The sequence below is a fragment of the Equus caballus genome, chromosome 24, assembly GCF_041296265.1.
Source record: "Equus caballus isolate H_3958 breed thoroughbred chromosome 24, TB-T2T, whole genome shotgun sequence".
Classification (NCBI taxonomy): domain Eukaryota; kingdom Metazoa; phylum Chordata; class Mammalia; order Perissodactyla; family Equidae; genus Equus; species Equus caballus.
Genome location: NC_091707.1, coordinates 48,217,262 through 48,239,810, shown reverse-complemented (window position 1 = coordinate 48,239,810; position 22,549 = coordinate 48,217,262). Strand labels below are relative to the sequence as shown.

The 22,549-nt window shown below is 54.0% G+C and overlaps 1 protein-coding gene and 1 long non-coding RNA gene across 3 annotated transcripts in view; one reads left to right on the top strand and one right to left on the bottom strand.

Moving 5' to 3' along the window:
* Nucleotides 1-22,549, bottom strand: part of SLC24A4 (solute carrier family 24 member 4) — a 157,365-nt gene that overhangs the window by 97,721 nt on the left and 37,095 nt on the right. The gene's annotated exons all lie outside the window — the stretch shown is intronic.
* LOC138920549 (uncharacterized) lies at nt 5,743-15,495 on the top strand. Its single transcript, XR_011431932.1, has 3 exons — nt 5,743-9,926; nt 10,483-10,591; nt 14,809-15,495. It is a non-coding gene; the product is annotated as an uncharacterized lncRNA (long non-coding RNA).

Genomic DNA, 22,549 nt, shown 5'->3' with positions numbered 1-22,549 from the left:
TGATGGACAAGGACGCCTGGGACGTCCCCTTTCCTCCTCCTCCTTGGTCTTGGGAGCAGCAGCATCCATACTCCCTATAAGTACGCGAGTGTAGGCATTAAGTGGCTTATGAGCTGAGACAGAGGGGTAACCCAGGCCATGGACTAGAGACCAACCCTGAGGACAGGGGTCCCCAGTCAATGCCTGTGGGCCACCGTCAACCGAAAAGGTGTCTGCACGTGGGCCAGGAGGCGCTCTGAAGAACAGAGGATGTGCTGGGATGCTAACCGCAGACTCACGCCTGAGTCCTGGGAAGGCCAAATCGTGCGACGGCAACACCCTCTCCTTTACACTCCTGACCCAAATTCCACACCCACAGGTCCCTCTTGAGTCTCTCCTAACATTTTATCAGGCAACCACAGAGGAAAACAGTACAGTATGGGAGACCAATGGGGGGGCTCGGAGTTTGGACCTCAGGTGCAGGCAATAAAGTGGTAGGCTGCGTATAAAGAGCTTAAAAATAGTAAAGCATTTCCTCAAAAAATTAAACAGAGAATGACCACAGGACCCAGCAATTCCACTTCTGGGTACACACCCAAAAGAATCGCAAGCAGGGAGTCAAACAGATATTGCACACCCACGTGCACAGAAGCATTATTCACAAGAGCCAAGACGGGGAAGCAGCCCGAGGGCCCAGAGACAGATGAGCAGGTAAACACGACGGTGTATACACGTGCCACGGAGTAGTACTCAGCCTTAAAAAGGAGCGAGGTACCCACACTACAACATCGACCAACCTCGAACACATCACGCTAAGTGAAATAACAAGCTAGCCAAAAAAAGATAAATACTGTGTGATTCCATTTACAGGACGTACCTGTCAAGTTCACGGAGACAGAAAGTTGAATGGCGGCTGCCAGGGACAGCAAGGGGCGGGGCACGAGGAGTTACTCTGTCACGCGGCCGGGAGCGTCTGTCCGGGAAGATGAACACGTCCCGGAGCCAGAGAATGGTGATGATGATGGTCACACAACTGCCTGAATGTACTCAAGGCCGCTGAACTGTGCACAAACACCCTTAAAATGGTAAATTATGTTTCTTTCCCACAATAAAAAATTATAAAAGTGGGACTACTTTTGGTCACCATTGGCCAGCAATTTTAAACATCAGTGATGAGAATACTGCCCTCTCCAGAGGCCGACCACGCCCACGGCGCCCTGCCCGCCGCCCCGGAACCCCTCAGCTCCTGCTGCTGCATCTCCTGCCTCACACCCTGTAGGACGGGGTTGGGGGGAGGCTGGTGGAGGGGGGTCTCCAGGACGGAGGCAGATTTGCACGGGGGGGCCCGGGGCAAGGGACGGCTCACTGCAGGAGCCTCTTAATGCCAAGGCTGAAGTGCATTTGTGCTCATGGGCGGTGTCAAGAACACGTTTTTACAGCTATAGAACCGACCCCCCCCTCCCTCCCCCGCCCCGCCTCCCACCAGGAACCAGCTGGAATTTCAACACAAAGAGAGAACTGAGCCTTGATGGCAGTGTCACAGGCCGGTGGCCCAGGCAAGTCATCCCGCACAGAAGTCCGCGCTCTGCTCAGATAATCTGCTTACACATCAAACACGGATTAACGGACACGTCAGACCACCCCTGGAGGCGGACGGGCTCACGCTGTGGGCTGCCTTCTCCTCTGACTTTTGCTGGTCTAACGGGATTTTGGGGGTGGGGGGAGGATGAGGGGAGAACGCAGTTGGCTTTAAATAATTCCAATTCCGGTTAACAGCAGGTACCAGGTATCATTTGAGAGCGTATCATGTGTCAGGCCCTGTGCTATAAACTACCCCATTCCCCCCAACCCTCAGCCCGAGAGTGGGCTCCACAGGGCTGGGTGTGTCTTGCTCACAGCTGGACGCCAGGGGGCCCTGCTGGTTTTAGGCACTCAAGGGAAACTGTAGGACGAAGGAACAAGGAACGTTAAATGCTTTATGTGCATTCGGTTAATCAGAACAGTGACCCCGGGAAGTAAGTGGCATCCAATTTTACAGCTGAGAAAATTGAGGCAGAGTTTAGGTGACGTGGCCAAGGTCACAGGAGTCGGGGCCAGGGCCCTCTCTTACCAACACCGTTCAGTGCTTGTCACAACATTCCATGCCACACGTCACCCAGAAGGCCGCCCTGCCTCCCAAATCACGCCTCCCACTGAGCTAGACACATCTCCTGGAGGGAAAGGTGAGACCATCACGGGAAACCATCACCACTTTTTTTTCTCTAAAGATTGGCACCTGAGCTAACATCTGTTGCCAATCTTTTTTTTCTCCTCCCCCTCAAAGCCCCCCAGTACCTAGTTGTATATTCTAGTTGTGGGTCCTTCTGGCTCTGCTATGTGGGACGGCACCTCAGCATGGCTTGACAAGCGGTGCCATGTCCGCACCCAGGAACTGAACCAGCGAAACCCTGGGCCACCGAAGCAGAGCGCATGAACTTAACCACTCGACCAGGGTGCCGGCCCCCAGCACCTACTTTTAAGCTCCCCAGAGCGGAGATTTGGAGTCTGGAAATTCCCCTGCTGAGGGGTCTCACAGGTCTTTCAGATGCCGCCTCCCCACATGGGAGCAGGCCCAGCACCCTCTCCAGACGGCTAGCTGCCTTGAGGCCCCTGGGGACATGGATCTGACCGCCCAGAGCCCGGCCATCTGGAAGCCCTTCCTCCTGTGTAACGGCTCGCCTTCCTGTCCCTTCTCAGAGGCGGACACCAGCCTGCTCATCTCCCCCCACGCATCCAGGAGGTGGGCCATCAAGTTCAAGCAGAGCATGACGGGCTGGGAGGAAAGGACACAGGATGTGCAGTCACTGTCCTTAAGCCATCCCAGCTCAGCCTAACCAGAAACAGATCTGCACCCAGAGGACGCAGGTGCCGGCTCCCCTGGAACCTGTGACAAGGGCCTATCCGTGTTCCCGAGCAGCCGTGGGAGCAGAGCCTTATTCAGAAGTCCTGGGTGTGCATCTAAGTGGGGCTTGTGGCTGTGCGACCCTTGACCGTGTTACCTTCAGCTGAGCTTGCCTCCCCTCTTTGGGATGGGAACCAGCCAGCAGACCGGAGCTGGGAGGCGCTGCGGTTTTAGCAGAGACGCTAAGAGCTGAGGCATGATCAACCAGCAGGATCAATCATAGAGTAACTCCAGCAAAGCAGCAGCAGCCCACTTATTAAGGACCTGCTGTTTGTCGAGCATGGTTCTAAGTCTCGCATGTTGTTTCCTTTATTGCTCAGAACCGCCTCCTCTCTTAGGTGCTATCTTAATCACATTAACCCATTACACTGCAGACGGGGAAATGGAGGCTCAGAGAGGTTGAGTCACTTGCCTGAAATCACACAGCTTGTGTGAGCAAGAGCCAGGATGCAAACCCCAGCAACAGGCCCCACTGAGCTGGGTCTCTTAAACCTTACTCTCCTCTTAGCAGTGGTCAGTCTGAGCCAGGCTGTAAAGAACAGACAAGAGTTGGGGGTGGAGGCAGAGAGAAGGCAGATCCCTCCTTGCCTTGCATCCTGCCAATGGGTCACTTACTAACCACCCCCCATAAACTGCCTTCTGAGCGTCAGGAGGAGGAACATTCCACCTGCCACACCCCAGCTGGCAGGGTCACGTCCACTGCTGTCCCCATATCCCCAAAGATGGAAAAATGCCCCCTGGGCCAACAGCTCTCCCACACCAAGGGCAGCCATTGCCATAAGAGCGACCCTCAGCACCCAACCACTTGACCCAACTTCCCTTCCCAAGCTTATTCCCGCCCCCTTCTTGGGTCCCACTCTGGCCCAGCTAACGGCCCCTCGGTTTCTGAGCGAGCTGCATTTCTTTTGTTTACCATGGTCCCTCCACCTCCAGCCTCAGCGTCTTCCAAGGCCTGCCTAGAATGCCTCCTCCTCCATGCAGCCACCCAGGATCGACCTGAACTTGCTGCCCTTTCCTAGAGCCCCGAGCCCTTTCTACTTGTCCTTACACCTAATCTGCAGCTGTCTGCCGGAGGGCAGGCTTTCCATCCAGTTTAACTTTCTATCACCCCCCCACCCCCACCCCAGCACAGGCACAGGGCAGGCCCCCAGTGCACATGCTGACAATGTTTTTAGAAATCAGAATTGACCCTAAAACCCCTCTCCATTAAACTTCCCTGAAAACAGGCAGCTCTAAAATATGCTTACGCTATACTGTACACTGCCTCCCCCAGTCTTGATAAAAGCAGCCCTGAAATTTAAAGTGAGTTTTAATTATATAAGAGAAGTTAAAACCTCTGCCTGAACAGGCCTGTCATTCTCCTTTCTTATGCTGATAATTTCCAACATCACTTTACCCCAAAGGCCCTGTCCGCCCAGCTCTTCTGAGGAACCGTGGAGTGTATTTCATGCTCGAGTTGGGGGGGAAAAACACTGGCAGAGGCAGACAGAAATATCACAATGCCCAGGTGGTAATCAAAAATTCATTTCGCTTGGTGTTGGCTCGGTTCATATCTCATTTGAGTCAAGCCGGAGTCATTAAATGGTTTGTTCCAGACTACTTCTGGCTTGCATTTCAGAACTGCTGTCTCTGGGCCGAATGCATGCCCCCGGCAGCTGTGAGCGGGTCCAGCCAGCACAGCTCGGGCCACACTGCAGATCTTTGCTCCGGAGCGACACAGAAGGTGCAGCCAGGGTCCCTGGGTGGGGGGGGGGGGGGGGTGGTCAGGGAAGTGGCCTCCACCTTCAGCATTACCACTCATTCATTCGCAGACAGAAGCCTTTTCTGTGCAGGGCGCCCTGCTGGGGGCAGGGAGCGACTCTGATGGCTGACACAGCCTCTGCCCTGGGGAGGCTTCCAGTCTGAGGCCAAGTGGGAGACACACACACTGTCGTGGGTGGGCACGACTGGGGCAGCCGGGGGATGTCAGCACAGCGGCAACCGAGAAGCGCGGAAAGCAGTTCGGGCTGCCCGGGGGTGCCGACAGGCAGCGTTCCAGAAGCGGGGGATGAAGCTGCACCTTCAGGGATGCGTGGGTGCGCGTGGAGACAGAAGGAGGGGCATTCTGGGAGGGGGGCCGCACTGCGGTCTCAGCCCTCGGGGTGCTGCCTCACATCCGGGGCAGCTGCGGGCTGCCTCCGCGGGCTGGTCCATCCACGACCCTGGCCCACTTCTCCTGGCGCCCTCCAGGGTCCGGGCGAGAGGCGAGCAGGAGAGGGGGCACAAACGAGGCTGGCGAGCAGGGTGGGGGGCAGACAGAGGGCCACGTGGCACACTTGCAGTTCGGGCCGGGACTTCAATAAACATTAAGTCTCTTCCCTGCCACGAGGACCCCTGGGGTCTTTACATGTGACAGTGACAAGAGCATATCTGCCCGTTAGCAAGTCGACTGGGAGGCGATATGAAGGATGCCTCGGGGGAGGGAGACAGACGGGCAGACTACTGCAGCGGTCCAGACAGGCGGGTGGGGACCTGGGGGCAGGTGGAGGGCGGAGCACAGCTGAGAGAGATGAGCCACTGGCCTCTCTGCTAGTGAGCGAAGAGATGAGGCCTGGGATCCACGATTTCTGACTCTGAATCCGTGCTCTTAGTACCAGCCAAGGGGCTCCGCGGCCGAGAACACGCGCACTTCCCGTATCTGCCACTGGAGGGCAGAGCGCCCAAGGCGGGGCCCTCTGAGTCCCAGCGTCAAGACACAGTCTTGAGTCCACTCTGGGGCACGGGATTCTCTAAGCACTGCTCCAGGACCTATTTACAGGACTAACCAATTCCTCTGCTTCCAGGTAGGGCCAGGCGGTCAACGCACCACCCCCTGAGGAGGGAGCTGGACCCCGCGTCCCCATCCTTGCTCTGACAGCAATCAACACTAAGTTTCTGCTTCCGCCCACCTCCTAGGTTTATTTGAGGGATTAAATGATTGAGATACTGTACCTAAAAGAGGCCCGTACTTTAGCAGCAGTAAAAATACCAGCTGACACAGACTGAGCATCCTTCGTGCCAGGCCAAGTTCTAACCGTTTTATGTATATTAACGTATTTCATCCTCACCATAACTAGGAGGCAGGGACTGCAATTATCCCCATTTCACAGAAGGGAAGACTGAGAGAGAAGTTAGCTGATTTGGGTGAGGTACAGCTGGCAGGTTGCAGAGCCAGGTGGGTCTGGCTTCGGAGCCGGAAAATTTTTTTATTTTTGTAAGCCAGAGTGTTTAAAACCACTGTACCAGAAGCACTGAAAATTTAAAATTAAATTAATTTAAAATTTAGTATTTCTGGTCACAGAAAATATGTGTTGACTACAGAAATTTTTCAAAATATAAAATGATAAAGAAGAAAATGAAATTCCCAGCAACCTTTCAACCCAGAGATGACCCCTGAGTCCTGGCCTAGACCTTTCCATTTGTTACAGGATATTTACACAGCCCCAAACTACAAGTGCGCGTTGCTATTTCGTAATGTACTTAATTTCCCCCTCCCTCTGTAACGACCTGGAGCAAATCCTAAACAGACAGGTCTTTTAGTTAGCTTAATCGTATAACGAGTTGATGAGTCTATTTACGTCCCAACCCGACTCGTGCCTCCACTCCCATGCCAGGCACTGCAAGCGGCCTCAAAGGGACACAGGGCTTGGCCTGAGCCCAAAGGGCTTACGAACACCGAAGATGCACAGCAACCCCATTTACATTCGAGAAGCTCTCGCTGGGCGCTTCCCACGTGCCGGGCCTGGGACCCAGCAGCGAACCAGACAGCAAGCCTCTCCAGGGCTTACACTGAAGAGCAGAGCAGCCAGCAATAAGAAAATACACAGGGTAATCCTGGCAGCTCTGGTGCTGTGCAGGGTGATGTGATAGAGTGTGACTGGGGGGAGGGCTGCTTGAGACTGGGAAGTCTGAGAGGGCTTCTCTGAGGAGGTGACATTTAAGCTGGGCCCTGAATGACTCCAAGGATCCCACCATATCAAGACCTAGGAAGGGTGTTCCAGAAAGAGAGAACAGCAAGTGCAAAGGGCCTGAGGCAGGAAAGGGGGTGGGTGTGGTTAGAGGACTCAAAAGAAAGCCAGTATGGATTGTCAGCTAGGGAGTTGATTGATGTACTCCAAATAATAGACAAGACGGTTGATATGAATTGACACAATAAGGCAAAATTTCTTTTAAGAAGTTACATGCATTTTTAAGTAGTCTATCTTGAATTTCCTATAGATTTCTGAAAGGTGCTGAATTAAAGAATATCCGTGACTGCCTAAAATAGGAGCTCGCAGCCTTAGAGTCAGCTGGGGAGCTTCAAAAAATGCTGGTGCCCAGGCTACGCCTGAGCGATTACGTCATAATGTTGGGAGAGGAGGGGGCCCTGGGCGGTTCTCAAAAGTCATTAAACCTCCCCAGGTGACTCCAATATGCAGGCAGGGTTGAGAATCACTGGCTTAAAGGATAAAAAACCCACACGAAGCAAAATAACATCATTTAATAATTGAAGAACGTAAATCTACTGGGCAAATGCAACTGAAAATTCTCTGAGATCATCTGACTGCGTTTCGTGGCGTGGTGAGCGTCTCTGCCATCCGTCCCCTCATCTGGCCACCCGCCCAGGGCCGCTGTTGTCCACTGAACCCTCACCCAGGCCCGGAGGAAGGGGCACCTCCCGTTCTACGCAAGAGACGACTGAGGCTTATGGGGGTCGCCTCCCTCGCCCACAGTCAGCGGCTCACCAGCAGCAGCGCCTGGAGGCCAGCCCGAGCCCCTGGTGCCTCCAGAGCCTCCGTCTTGCCCCCTAGGCCTCTGCACCCCCTCGAGGCAGGGGACACAGCCTTGCCTGCAGGCTGAGAGTTCCTGGCGCTGTGTGACCCTGGGCAGGAGCCACCAGGTCCTCTGGAGGTGATAAAAAGCACCGCCTCAAAAGTGGAATCTCCCAAAGGCCCCCGGTCACAGAAAAGCCCCATTGGTGTGGGGTGGGTGGGGCACTGAACACACGATCTCGGATTATCAGGATCCCAGCTGCTCACAGTGTCCGTCCGACGCCTGTCCTGCTGCGGCAAAGGGTCACCGTGCACTCCTCGGAGCCCGGCAGGGGACTCACGTCTTTATGGCAACAGGTGGCTCCGAGGGGCAGAAAGTGGCCAACGGGGCAGATTCCTGCCCGAGGCCCGGAATCCTGGCCAAGTGCCGGACCCCCTCTTGGTAACTGCCCAGGGCCCAAGGATTAGGAGGGATTAGCAAGCACAGCTGGCCACCTCCCGGGAAACTCGACTTGGCCCACAGAGCTCAAAAGCCCCTTCCTAGGTCTTTTTAAACGAGGCCAGAGGGCACTGCTGGAACAAGACGTTCTCTCCCCTCCAGCCGTGGAATTCACCCGGCTCCCCATCGCTGCTCCTCAGTTCTGCCTTCAATGGCAGAGGACCCACATTTTGGCTTCAAGCGTCTGTGTCCCCCCGCTTCCAGTGTTTGTGGGTTCCCACCACGTGCCAGGCATGATTACAGGCCATAGAGTGAAGTCCGTGCCCTTGAACCTTTGGTGTGCTGGTGGCAGAGAGGGGACCCTACCCCAGCAGTGCCATGCACCCAGCTTCAGGGGGAGGTGAGGACCATGAAGAGAACACAGCAGGGAGGGAACCGGCCGTCACGGAGGGGAGATGGAGAGCAGCGGCTTCAGCCGAGGGCAGGGTGTGGGCAAGGGCAGGAAGCGGCGATGTGTTTGTGGAACAGGTCAGCGTGGCTGGAGGGCAGCATGCGATGAGGAGGCAGCGGGCGAGGAGGTGGAGGTAGGAAGGTGGGATTCAAGCAGACTGTTGGCCCTTGTGGGAATGAGCTCCACCCCATCAAACTGGGCACCCACCAACCGAGACGGCACAAATGGAATTCACTCCAGCCAGCCACAACGGAGTCTCTTCTCTCCAGAGCTCCTTGGCTGCCAGGCAGGGGCTCACAGACCTTGGATAGCAAGGGACAGGAATGCAGAGACCCCAGGAAGGAGGAGGGGGCAGGGGTGCCCCGGCTCGACCCCCGCCTCAGGCCGGAACTGATCTTCCCCTTCCCAGGTTATCGCAGCATCCCCCACCAGGCCCCTGCGCCCCTGGTCCCCCCGCCTAGCCCTCCAGCCAGGGGGGAGGCGGGTTTGGGCCTCACCTCTGCCTTTGGGTTCTGAGCAGAACCTCTGAGAACAACGCTGACATCCCTCCTCAGCGCCCTCTCACCCACGTGAACTCACTGGAGCCTGGGGACAGCCCAAGGAGCCAGGCCGGCAGCACCCCCTCTCACAGATGGGGGACTGGGGACCTGCCCAGTAACAGAAGAGCTAAGACTCAGGATCCACTCCCAGCCACCGTCCTCGTTTCACGGAACCAGGGAGCTTTTAATTCCCTTAGAAATCCCACTAGCCGCAGCTCTACGCTTCCTCCGTCTTTCCAAGATGCCACTTTGCTCCATTTTTAATGAAGACATTTGCTTCACTGCTGTCATCATTAAATCAATTTATTAAAATTAAGAACTTCCATTCAAAAGACACAGTAAGACAGTGAACGTGAAACGCACGGGGTGAGACGGTGCTCAGAGGACGTGCACGTGACGAAGGAGTGGGAGACAAATCAACCAGAAGGAGAAAGTCTGAGAGAACCGGACGAAGACTCAGACACATTATGGGGGGGAAAGATGTCCGAATAGCCAAGAAACACACAAAAAGGTGCTCAGAACCATCCATCTGCAGTGAAACGCACACTAAAGTCACAGCAAGACAGCGAAGAGAAACACTGTCAGAAGGTGAAGTCGCGACAGCTCCGTACGTCCTGGTGGGAGTGGACATGATGGACTTTGGAAAACTGCCAGACCTGTGAAAGATGCTCAAGCACATTCCCGTGACCCAGCCCACTGCCCCGCAGACCCGTCTTCCACACGGCAGCCAGAATGCCTGATCCAGAACGCACCCTGACCTGCCGCTCCCGTCTCACCCTCAGGAAAAGGTCCAAGCCCTTCGGCACAGGTACAGTTCTCTTCCTCTAGAGCCGCACTTCTCTCCCAAGTCGGCTCAGTGTTCGGCTCCCGCCACCGTTCCACGCCACTTGATAACCCCATCCCTTTGTTCATGCTGTTCCATCTACTTAGAATACCCTTCCCGCCTTTCTTCTGCACGCTGACTGCCTCTTTCTTATCTTCACTCAGGTCAGGCAACAGTTTCTCCTTGGTTTGGGTACACAGTTCTCCCCCAGACTCTTCCCCCCTCCCCCCGAGGAAGATTAGCCCTGAGCTAACATCTGCTGCCAATCCTCCTCTTTTTGCTGAGGAAGACCGGCCCTGAGCTAACATCCGTGCCCATCTTCCTCTGCTTTGTATGTGGGATGCCTACCACAGCATGGCTTGCCAAGCGGTGCCATGTGTGCACCTGGGATCCGAACTGGTGAACCCCAGGCCTCCAAAGCGGAATGTGTGAACTTAACTGCTGCGCCACCAGGCCGGCCCCCTCCCTCGGACTCTTAGCCCTTAGCATAGTGTATTTATCTGTTCTAAAGTCTGTGCCCTCTGCCCCCACTACATTCCAGGCGCCTTGTGAGCAAGGACCGCACCGCACAGCTCCCAGGCAAGGAGAGGCACTGAGTAACGTCGGCGTATGCAGCTAAAACACACCTTACCCCGTCTGGTCTTCACAAGGTAACCTAGACATGTATTGTGCTGTTTCACTGATGGGCAGTTACACAAACAGCTTCTGGAGGGAGACAGACCCAGGGGCAAGTCCCAGGTCGGCCACTCGGCAGTTGTGGGTCCCTGGACTAGTTACTCATCCCTCTGGGTCTTACTTTTCTCATCCATGAAGTGGGGAGACGCCTACCTGGCTGTTGAGATAACTAATGAGATGCACAGGGCAGGCAGGAACGGTCCCTCAGTGGGGAGTGTCCCAGAGCATTGTAAACCTGTCCTTTGGACAGGTCACTCAGCTGAGGTTCTCACCTCTGGAATGACTGGCATTCTGGGCCCGACAGTTCTCCGTCTCCGGGGCCGTCTCGTGCTCTGCAGGGTGTGAGCAGCATTCCTGGCCTCTACTCACCAGATACCCGTAAAAACCCCTCTCTCAGGGGGTGACAATCAAAAGTGTCTCCAGATGTGGCCCCATGTCCCCTGGAAGGCGGCTGAGAGCCACCAACTTAGATGTTGATCCCAGGAACCCCAAACTCTCCTGGCACTGGAGCTAAAGCTGAGTTAGCCAGCTGGTCCTGGTGCTGGGGGAGGATCCATGCCTGGAGGAACCCGCACGCCCCACTGGGGATGGGGACGCTGCTGCCTCTCAGCAGGAGCTGGACAGGTCCGGGCCCGCCCCCTGGCAGAGGGCTTCCGGGGCCTTGGTCAGCACCAGCCCTGCCTCCTGTACACAGAGTGCAGTGGACGGATCAGAGAAGGAAAACCAGATCCCTCTTTAGTGCGCCCCCCCCCCCCCCCCCGGCCTCAGTCTCAGTGGCCTGAGAATGTGCAGAGAGACTGGGAGATGCTCAAGCACATTCCTGCCAGTGATCCCCCTCTCCCACGTGACAAAGGTGTGCCAGGTAGGGTTCTCACTCTTAGTTTTGCAGAAGAGGAGACTAGATTTTGGAGAAGTGGCATGTCCTGGGCTGCCAGCTGGAACCCATGCAGGCTGACCTTAAGAGCTTCGTCTCCTCAGCAACCCTGTGAGGTTGGCACTACTGTAGCTCCATCTACAGCTGGGGGAAATGAGGCTCAGAGAGATTAACTAACTTACCCGACATCACACGGCTTGGAGAAGCCAGGATTTGAACCCGCGTCTGCCTCCCTCCAGAGCCCATTCTCTTACCACCCACTGCACCATACTGCTCGTCGGACCACCCCACCTGCAGGTCCTCCCCAACTCACTTATTTGGCCTCATGGCAAGCAGAACAGCAACTGTGTTACAAGAAGCCAAATTGTCTCTTCTTTTTCAATTGAGGTGAAATTCACATACCGTAAAATTAACCATTTTAAAGTATACAATTCAGTGGCATCTAGTACATTCTCAATGGTATGCGACCACCCTCCATCTAATTGTAAAAGTTTCTTCACCCCAAAATAAAACTCCCTCCCCATTAACCAGTTACCCCTCCCTCTCCTCTCTCCCCACAGCCCTTAACAATCACCAATCTGCTTTCTGCCTCTATGGATTTGCCTATTCTGGACATTTCATATCAACGGAATCATAAAATATGTGGCCTTTTGTGCCTGGCTTCTCTCACTCAGCATAATGTCTTCAGGTCCCTCCACGCTGTGGCATGTATCTGTGCTTCCTTCCTTTTTATGGCTATATAATATTCCACTGGATGGATACACCACGATTTGTTTGCATGACTTCACCGGCATTTGGGTTGCTTCCACCTTGTGGCTAGTATGAGTCCTAGGGCTGCAAATATTCACATACGAGTCTTTGCTTGAGCGCCTGTTTCCAGTTATATCGGATAGACACCTAGGAGCGGAATTGCTGGGTCATATGGGAATTCTATGTTTAACTTTTTTGGAAACCTCCAAACTGTTTTCCACAGCAGCTGCATCATTTTACATTCCCACCAGCAGTGTACAAAGGTTCCAATTCTCAACCCGCTTCCCAGCACTTGTGTCCTTTTTTTTTTTTAATCGTGGCCATCCTGGTGGGAGTGAAGTAGCATCTTCCCAAATGTCCCTTCACTAAACACTCCATGAACCTTATTCTAGAGGCCTCAGCTCACTGACGGGGGCTGAAGTATACCTCGTCCCGCCACGCCCCATCCCGAGAAAAGAATTCGGTAAAAAGTTGTAACTATTTGAGGAGAACCTATCATTGCTTTAACTCCTCACGTTTCAGAAGGTCTGGGGTAAGGGTGGGAGGTCATAACCTCATTTCTAATCAGATTTAGGTTATTGTTGTAACTCCGCAGGCTGGCAGGCAACGAAAAAAATGTACTCTATGATCTGTTGACATTTTGTTACCCAGAGGACTCAAAAACACACGTGCATTTCAAAATTTAATAAAACCAAAAGATAGGAGCAAATGTTTAAAGAGAATTAAAGATCCATTAACAAAAGTAGGGCAAGCAAGCCAATTGCAAAGCGTGGCACCCAATGTTTAAAGGTCCCCAACTTGGTGTAATAAGATCTTGAAACGTCCTATTTTCTAAGGCTTGATCTATTGAGAACACGAATTTAAAATTCAGACTCAGCTCTCAAGCGCTGAGCATAATGAGAGAAAGGGGCAGGAGACAGTGATGCCGAGAGTTACAGGAGGGAAGATGGAGCTGGGGATTGTCGCAAGGGATGCTTTTCTTTCTGGAATGCCCAAGCCCTCTGCAAACTGGGTCCAACATGCTCAGTGCCCACCCGACAGACACCTGCCTGTGGGAGGACACCTGCACAGAAAAGCTTCTGTTTTCGGAGACTGGCTTTGTGACCCGACACCATCTTCCAAGGGAAGATGACGGCTCGTATACCAGCCACCAGACAGAGCTGGGTCCTCCAGGATAGTCTTGGGTTTGATCCTGGCCTGTCTCTCTGCCTGAGGGGCCTCTGAGCCTCCATCTTCTCTGTTCAGTGGGAACCACACCCCCACCTCCACCGGAAGGAGACAGGGCGTGTGATGCTGCCCCCACAGGAGGAGCCGACCGACACCAGTGCTCGCTCCCTCCTTGCCTTCTGGGCATAAGCGCAGGACTGATGGTGGCACGGTGGCCCTGCCTGGCTCAGGGAAGGTGGGGTAGAAATCACACAGAGTCTGAATCATTCCTGAAACCGCTTTTCCATCTCCAGATTCTCTGCCCCAGGGAGAACGAAGGCAAAGAACCTTCTGGGGTTCTCTCTGTATTTCGGCCAGGGCCTTCTTTCTCAAGGAGGCAGGGGGGACCCAGATCCAGTCTGAATAAAGGATAAAAACAGATCATTTCTCAGGTGCAATAATAGTGTGCAGTAATGGTGGTTATGCCATTTAAAAAGCCTTTTAGAGATACGTACTGAATTATTTATAAATGATTTCCCACGGTACAAGGAATGCTTTCCAGTTCTGGGTCTACCCATCCCACTGGGTGGTCCTGTCTTGTCTGTGGTTCCAGAGCAGGAGCAACCTTCTTCCTCTTCTCGTTCCCATCTTTGAAATCTCCACGGCGGTTTCCTGTAGGCTACTCCACATGTGGATTCATTCCTTTCCTCGTGATCACATCCTTCCTAAACATCTTGGCATGAATACTACACACGTGACGTAAAGTTGACTTTCATCCTGGGAATAATGCCCGCCCCCAACTTTCACGCCCCTCTCTGCACAGTTGGTTGCCTCCAAATTGGTTTTCTTCTGTTTGTCTTGCAAAGTCAAGGCTCTCCTGAGACCCCGGGCGATCCTTGGCCGTCTGGGCTCAGGTGAGAGGCACAAGGAGCTGCCTGGACACACGGGCACATGGGTGAGGCTTGCGCAGGAGGTCCCACTGTAGGGCGATCAGGGCGTTTTGGTGGGGATCTCTGGAGGTTAGGACCCTTTCTCTCAGGCTGACCAGAGTCCCCAGAGAAGAACTTTCGGGTACCCCTGAGTGGGTAAAGAATCGACCACCAGCTTGCTGAAGCTGAGTGGGGGAGACAGCCACGGTCTCCATCCATCTATAAATCTTTTCTTAACCCCTCTTCTCCGGGACTTTCGTTTCACTCTCTCCTAAGAGTAAACCCTCACTTTCTGCCACAGCTGGGGTGGGGGAGGGCAATCTGGTTGTGCTAACTGGGGGAGGGGAGGGGAGAGGACACCAAACGCCTTCCTTGACCTCCCACCATCCATCCCGTTTCCAGCCCCACCGTCCCCCCACTTGCAGGACAACTTAGTCACTGCTCACATGCTATTTCCAAAATTCTTGATATTTTCTCTTTTTTGTCTTTCCAGATTTTCGCTTTTCAGGAAAACCCTTTTACAGGTCTTCTCATCGGACTCTGGGAAGAACCTAAGGTGATGTGCATTTTGAATCCACCACCTTGAACGATGAGCCTGCGTCCTTCAGTATTTAAATGACGGCTGGCATCCTAACCCGTCCACTGGAGGAAATTCAGAGGAGCCTCGCCCCAGATGTCTCCAAAGTCTTAGGGAAAAACCATCCAGGACTTCAAACTAAGGCCGATGGGTGTCTGCCAGCCTTCAATGTCACACCGGAGCACCGTCCCACCTGCCCAGGAAGGGTCTTCCGACGCTCTTAGGAATGTCACTCTGATAATTTTCTCCTCATTGTGGCTCCGACATTGTGAAGTTAGAGGTTAACTCGTCGGGAAGTGGTAAACTGCCACTCGTTTCTGTCTGGAGGGATAAAAGACCATCCGAAAGGTGGTGGTCTCATTGCCCTGGAGGACGTTTGCTGGTATCTAGGATCCAGGACGTCTAGTATCTCACCCTGGAATCGGAGTCCAGCATCCTTTCACTAACGAGATATGTCTGTCTCCCGTATCTTTCCTGGAACCAGCTTTGCCCTCCTGCTGGCTTCCTCATTAATGAGTTAAATGTCTCTGACACATGCTCGCTGTCTATTTGTAGGAGAATTATGTGTTTAACTTTTTCAAAAATATACTTTGACAACTCTCCAAGTGCTTCTGTCTCTGAGTTTCCGCTTCTCTCGAATGCGCGTTCTCCACCCTGCAACTCGCAGGCAGCAAATGTTGGCCTTTCTCTGCTGTGCCCCATGCTGTGATGTCACCTCCTGTTTCTCCATCCCCCCAAAGCACCCCAACCCACAGGGCCCCTGGTGACCAAAGGTTCGGTGTAACAGAGCACAGCTACCCTGACACAAGCTTGACACGGCCGCTCTGAACCACCTTGAGTGCTCCCTATGGATGGGAAGTCTCTCTCCAGGAGGGGCCCACCGTGCTCTTCTCCCTGCGTTTCTCCTGCGGGAAGTGGCCTCGTCCGTACCCTTCATCCTTGTCCACTGCTCGGGCTGAGCATTTCATCTTGCTACCTTAAACCTCCTCTTCCTCCAAACCAGGCTGGGGCCAAGCCTCGGATGAGCAGACCTCCGATCCGTTGCTTGGCACACGATGTGGGGTTAAGAGCATGTCTGGCTGTGGGGGCTGGACTCCCGGCTCTGCCCTTATGAACTGGGAAATGCTGACCTCACTCCGCTAGGTTTTCTGGCTTCTTGGGAGATTCAGGAAGTCCCCAGAACAGCTGTTCAGATAGCGCCCAGCACGAAGCCAGCGCTCAGCAGCTCCTGGACGCCTGAGTCCCCATCTCCAGCCGTGGACAGCCCGGGGCTCAGCAGGAGCGTTGGTTACATCCCGCTTTCTCGTGATCAGAGTCAAAGGACAGGCCTCCCAGCCTCTGGCTTATTAGCAAGACCTCGTTGTGCCTTTTCTTTTCTTCCTGCTGCGCTAGAAGCCATCAGAGAAACACATGAGGACTCCTCCACAACTCCTGGATGGAACCCAGGCATCCACCCGCTCCCTCACTCCCTTCCTGGGAACATGAGTGGCCCAGAAGGCATTGAACCCAGAATAAGAGGCCAAGTCTAGACCCAGCACGCCGCTTACCAGCTGTGTGACTCCAAGCAAGTTACTCAGGCTCTCTGAGCCTTGCATTGAAAAAGAAATGGAAGCAATCACCCGCTCCCTGCCTACTCCAGGGCTGTTTTAAAAATTAAAAAATGATGACGCTTGTAAAAACCCACAGAAAAACATAAAGTGAAAATTATTATCACCAAGACCCTCATTATCCAGCCGACAGAGGAGTTATACTGGATCCATTTAACTTTTTTAAAAAAGTGTTTTCAACATTTACACAGATACTAAAGAAAGAGAGGTAAAGGGAACACAAACAGTAAGTCTGGCTTTAGGAACCTTCACTCTGACCCACCCATAAAAATCAGCATCGTCAGCCAAGGACAGGGCTTACATCAGACAGCAAGTTTAAGAGAGCTCCTGGGGCCTCTTTCCAGTTCCGGTTTTGTTTGTTTTTTACACGAGTGGCAATGAAGCCAGCAGGAAAAGGCACACACAGGTGTGCCCGTGGAGGGGACACCCCTGCATTTTAACCTAGGCTGTGGGGGGCAGGGACTGGAGGGGTGAGGGTTGTAGGAACAGGCTCATAGAAAGTGCCCACTAGCATGGATTTTGCCATCCAAGCAAGTCTGAAAATGTCCCCACTGTTTCATTTCTAAGCTCCAAATTCCAGTTGAGACATTCAAAGGGGAGGGTACCAGTTCATGGCAAGGAGATTCCATCCTGGGCCCTGAAGTCACAGGGCAGCCCTGGGCGCAACACTCTAGTAAAACCTGATGCCAGTCAACATATCGTCTTCTGCCGCAGGGCACGAGGCCAACCCCACCTCTGCCACCTGCACATGTTCCCAGCCGACCAAGACTGCTGTGACCTCGTCCCTCAGCCAGGCACCAGAGCTGTGTTTATCCTGAGCATCTGCTGGCAGCCCCGCCATCCCAGGACCCTGTGCCCACCAGAGAGGTCTGCACGCGCTGGCAGGACTGTCCCCCCACACACTCCGCCTCCTCCCTTCCCAGAGGCCGGGCCTTGGGATCAGGTGCTCCCGGGTGAACGCCAAGATGGCCAGCATCCAGGCAGCCCATCCAGCAGGAAAAGCCAGCCTCCCTTCCCACTTCAGTCAGCCTTTTCTGCAACCACCAAACATCTCAGTGCTTCGACTTATCTGCAAAATGGGAATATAATGGTGCCCATCCCACAAAAGGCTGTGCGGATTAAAGCAGTTCATGTACGTGAAGCATTCATAACAGTGCCTGGCACACAGTAAGCTCTATTACTGCTGGAAGAGTGCAGACAGCAGGTGAGCAGCATGGCGTGGGGGTCTGGCTGTGGGCTCTGGTGCCGGACTGTCTGGTTCAAATCCCACCTCTGCCACTCACACCACGTGACCTCTGGCAAGTTCATTTCTCTCTCTCAGTTTCCTCACAGTCTTGTTGCAAGAATTAATAGTTGGTCTTGGAAACAACCCAAATGTCCATCAACTCGTGAACAGACAAACAAACTGTGATATAGCCACACTGTGGAATACTACGCAGCAATGAAAAAGAATGCAATCTTTATTTGTGCATCACTGTGAGTGGATCTTAAAAACTTCATGCCAAGTGAAAGAAGCCGAAGAAGAAAGCTCCGTATTACATGATTTCATCTATACGAAATTGTAGGAAAGGCAAAATTTTAGGGACAGAAAGCTGATCAGTGCTTGCTTGGGATGAGGGGTCCCGAGGGATGGAATGCAAATGGGTCAAGAGATCTGGGGGGGAAGGAAATTTCGACATCTTGAGCGTAATGTGGTTACAGAGCTGCACACAATTACCAAAATTCTCAACCTGTACGCTTTAAATGGGTGAATTTTAGGGTACGTCAATTATGCTACATTAAAGCTAAAAAATAAGAATAGTTAACACACATGAAATTCCAAGAACCGTGGCTGACACACAGTAAGTAATCAATGAACACGAGCTGCTATGATAGTCATTTCCAACCTGCTTGTCACAGCACACACCACCCCCGGGGGACTTAAGACCCTGGGAAGCGAGGCTGACTCAACCTTGCACTGAGAGCTCTCTCTGAGCTTCAGGCCGTGGGGACCGAGGGGGAAGAGCAGCCCCGCCCTCACAGTGAGAAGAAGGACGCCACCAAAGTGTCATAGCTAAGATGTGCTAGATGGGGGAGTGTGGAGGAGGACCTAGGAGGGAGGCAGAAGCTCATCGTGCTCATAAATGCCGGGACTCAGGGGAGCAGCGGTCCAACCTAAGCCCTCCTGGGCCGGCCCCTCCAGACATGAAGGCCTTGAGCTATGAACCCATTCAGAAGCTCGCTCCAAAATGAGGATTATTAAGACAATAACAAGCCTCAGAATATTTTAAGAGCCAGTTGATAAGCAGACCCAATCTCATCGATGCCCCAAGGGCCCGGAGAGGTGAATTTGGATTAACTCCAACATTTCCCTGGTCAGCATGATGGTGTGCCAGACAATGTGCTGTGCCCAGCAGTCGAACAACAAGCAAGTCGCTGCCCTCAGGGAGCCCCCAAGACAGAGCGGTGCCAGACAGGCAGTGGGCAGACTGCAAGCTTGTCCACGCCCCATGGCCTGGCCACGCCAACAGAGGAAGGCCCAGTTCAGACTGTGGGGCATCCGGGGTGGCTTCCTGAGGGAGGCGCCACATAAACTAAGCTGGAAGGATCAGGAGGAAGGAGGGTCAGGCGGAGAGAAGGGCAGGAGCCAGATAGAGAAAAAGGGACTCACAGGTGTGTTTGGGACGGTAAGCAGGCGGCTGGGCCTGAGAGAGCAGGGGTGGAGGGAGAAGTGCAGGAGACAAGCTTCATTCAACACGCATTTATTAAGCACCTGGCCTGTGCTGGCTACTGTTAGAGATGCTGCTGGATACACTCAAGCAGAAGCCACAGCCTCCTGGCTTCCTGGTCACCAGTGCAGTTTGTGGTCCATGGCAGAGGTGGCAGATGGGGAGGCTGCCACACACAACTTTGGGTGATCAGGGACAACAGACCTGAAGGAGGAGGAGGAGCTCGCTGTGCAAAGAGCAGGGAAGAGCACACCTGGCCCAGGGAACAGCAAGCACGCAATCACTTTCCCTTCCTTCCCACTTCCAGGCCTCCTGTGACCAGGGCGGGGCCTCTGGAAGTGAGTGAAAGGCTGTTTTCTGTCGGGCTGTGTGCTCCAATGTCACCTCCCCATGCCCAGAGCCACCGTCCTCCTGTCCCCTCCCTACGCCCGGACAGGTGCTGCCGTCTGTGTACACACACTTCATCCTGCGTGTTTATGGATAACTATTTGCGCTTTCTCTGGCTCTTCCTTTCTCCTCCTCAAGGGCAGCGAGCTAACCTCCCCCCCTTACTTTGTGGTTCTCCGCTGCCACTTCCTCTTGTCCTTCCCACTCCCCTCTGCTCCCAAAAGCCTAGCAAAGAGGTCTGTCCGGAGAGGATGGAGGTCACCATGACCATCATGGATTCAGTCCATTCTGGGACGGTTTGGGACCATCACAGGCCAGCCAGCGGCTGGGTGCTGGGCGGCGAGCTGAGGAGGTCACAGCACGTCTGGGAAGACAGCTATTTATGATAAGCTAATGATGCGACACACTAACAATTATAATCTAATCATGTTACAAAAGCAGTAGTGGAAAAACAAGACGTAGTAACCCCACCTGAGGGCGTCAGGGATGCGACTGTGGGAGCTACTGCCTGGGACGGGGGGTTGAAGAACGAAGCTGGAGTCTCCAAGCAGAGGATGCTGGAAAGACACTGCACAGAGGAAAGGAGACAGCAGGGGCAGGGGCGGCCAGGAAACATGAAGAGTGACACAGTCAGGGGACACCACGTGGTTCAGGTGGCTGCAAACCCTTGCATGCACAGCAATGGAGCCGGGGGACACGGCCAGAGTACCAGGGGTTCCAGCCATCAGGCTGAGAAGTTTCCCCTTCATCCTCAGGGCAATGAGGACTTCTGGAGATGTTAACCAAAGGAAGGACATGGACAGTGAGAGCCTTCAGAGGGAGTCCCATGGCCCCATGGAGAGCCAACCCTCATGCACTGAATCTGTACCATTAACACCATGCAAAGTCGTCAAGGGCCTTAAAGCTCGGTCAAGCAGCAGCCACTGGCCACAAGTTGGTGCCCAACAGACCACGGCACACAGACCAGCTTCAGACGGCAGCAGGAAGAGCCTCCTTCCAGACTGGATGGAGATGTCTGCACACACTGCACAGCAGGCACCCCCTGACCTCATGCTCGGCCCCAAGCTGCCCTGCTCTGTCTTCACGTCTCGCAACTGTCCCCGCTCTGTGACTCAGGTGGGGACAGACTTGTCCTCCAGACACAGACAGATCTGAGCGGTCGGTCAGACTCATGCTCCTCACATCCCGGGTAGTACCAGCCCAAGAGGGACACAGTCAAGTGCCTGAAGAATGTAAGGAATTTTCCCTTCCTCGGTTTTCCTTCTCTCTTCTTCTTTGGTACTAGTTTTTAAAAGCACCACCACCCTCCAAGTGTCATTAACCAGGGCTTGGCGAAGGCAGGGAGGAACCAATCTAAGAGAATCCAGCTAGGATGACAGCTTCGTCTCATGTGTTCCCTGCAGACCACCACCTCCTGGTGCAGCATCTGGCACACAGTAGGTACCCAACGTTTGCTGACTGACTACCGAGAATTGTAGATTCTGCCCGGAGCTGCGTTGTCTCTTTGCACACTCATTCTGCAAAACTTTTTGAGCGAAACATTGGCCCTAGCACAGATGCCAGGGCCGCATGGGGGGTTATGACCTTATTTTTTAAGCCAAAACTTCCATTTCCCTGCAAGCTCTTAAGCTAGGAGCCATCTCTATCATGGGCCCCCCAAACACCTTTTGTGGGTACCCCCTTGGGTTAGTGGCTGTGCGAATATATTGGCTCATTGACTTGATATTAAATTTCAGTGGGGTCAGTCCAGCCTATGGCTGCCCAACGGGCTCATCTACTCAACCCTCAGTCTGCTTCTGAGCAGCAAGAGGTGGACAGTGGGAGAGCTGAGTAGAGGGACGGAAGGAGGGGAAGGACTGAGGTGAGAGAGGAGAAGCACAGGGACTAAGAGGCCGGGAAGGGGCCGGATGTCAGGCGGCAGCCCAGCCTGCAGAAAAGAGGGGCTCAGGCTCCGCCATGGGGCATCCCAGAAAGGGAGTCGGAAGCTGTCTCTCCAGAGAGGCGGAGGAGCGACACGGAGAAGGCTGGGCCTGAGTGACAGAGTCTAGGGACCAGAGGGGCCCCTGAGGTCAGACACCAGGGCCACCTGAATCAGGCTGGGGGTGGACAGGGAAGCTGGGGCCTGGGGTTTCTGTTCCAGCCCAACCAAGCGAGGCCAGGGGAGGCCCAGGCCTCGCGCCCAAATTACCTGGGCGGGGAAAGACACCCGCTCTCACTCCCCAGTGTTCCAGGCCATTTTCAGGATTCGTCACTTCAACCAATCTTCCTGAGCGCCTGGGGGCCAGCACTGCACAGGGCTCTCCTCTGGGCCCCAGCACAGGGCCCTTCCCCAGGCTGCTGTCTCCACCCCGTCCCCAGACCCCTAAGACCCCACATCCAGCCCCCGTCTCTCCGGGCTCCACTGCCAACCACCAGCTGGGCCCTTGCTCCCACCTGGAGGTCCCAGGAGCCCTCAAATTCAACACCATTTGAGCTAAGTGGCTGTCTTACCCCACCCCAGACACCTCAACTCAAAGTGGAGCCATTTTGACTCCCCCACAACAGTTATCACCCAGTTTTGTTTTTCCACCAAACACATTATTTGTTTACTGTTTCTCTGCCCACACGCACTGGACTGTGGCATCCTCAGGGCGAGGACTTCGTTTCATTTGATCGCTGTCCCCAGCACCGATCACACTTCTGTTCAATTTGTTGACTGAACGAACCTGGTCGTGCTGCCCTCGCCTCTGACGGGTCCCTCCCTCCCTTGTCTTCCTTTCCATTTCAATCTTCAAGTGCTTCATTTTTATAGAGTGGCCTAGCAACCAGAAATTCACGCGGCTGAGATCTTAAGGTTTTGAGAAGATTAATTAAGCTGCCCCCCCTTCTACATTCCCGAGGCCCCCTCCCTCCCCGACTCTGCTTCTCTACCCCCAAGACACTTTGCAAAGACAATGCCTGAAGCTGAAGATTTCT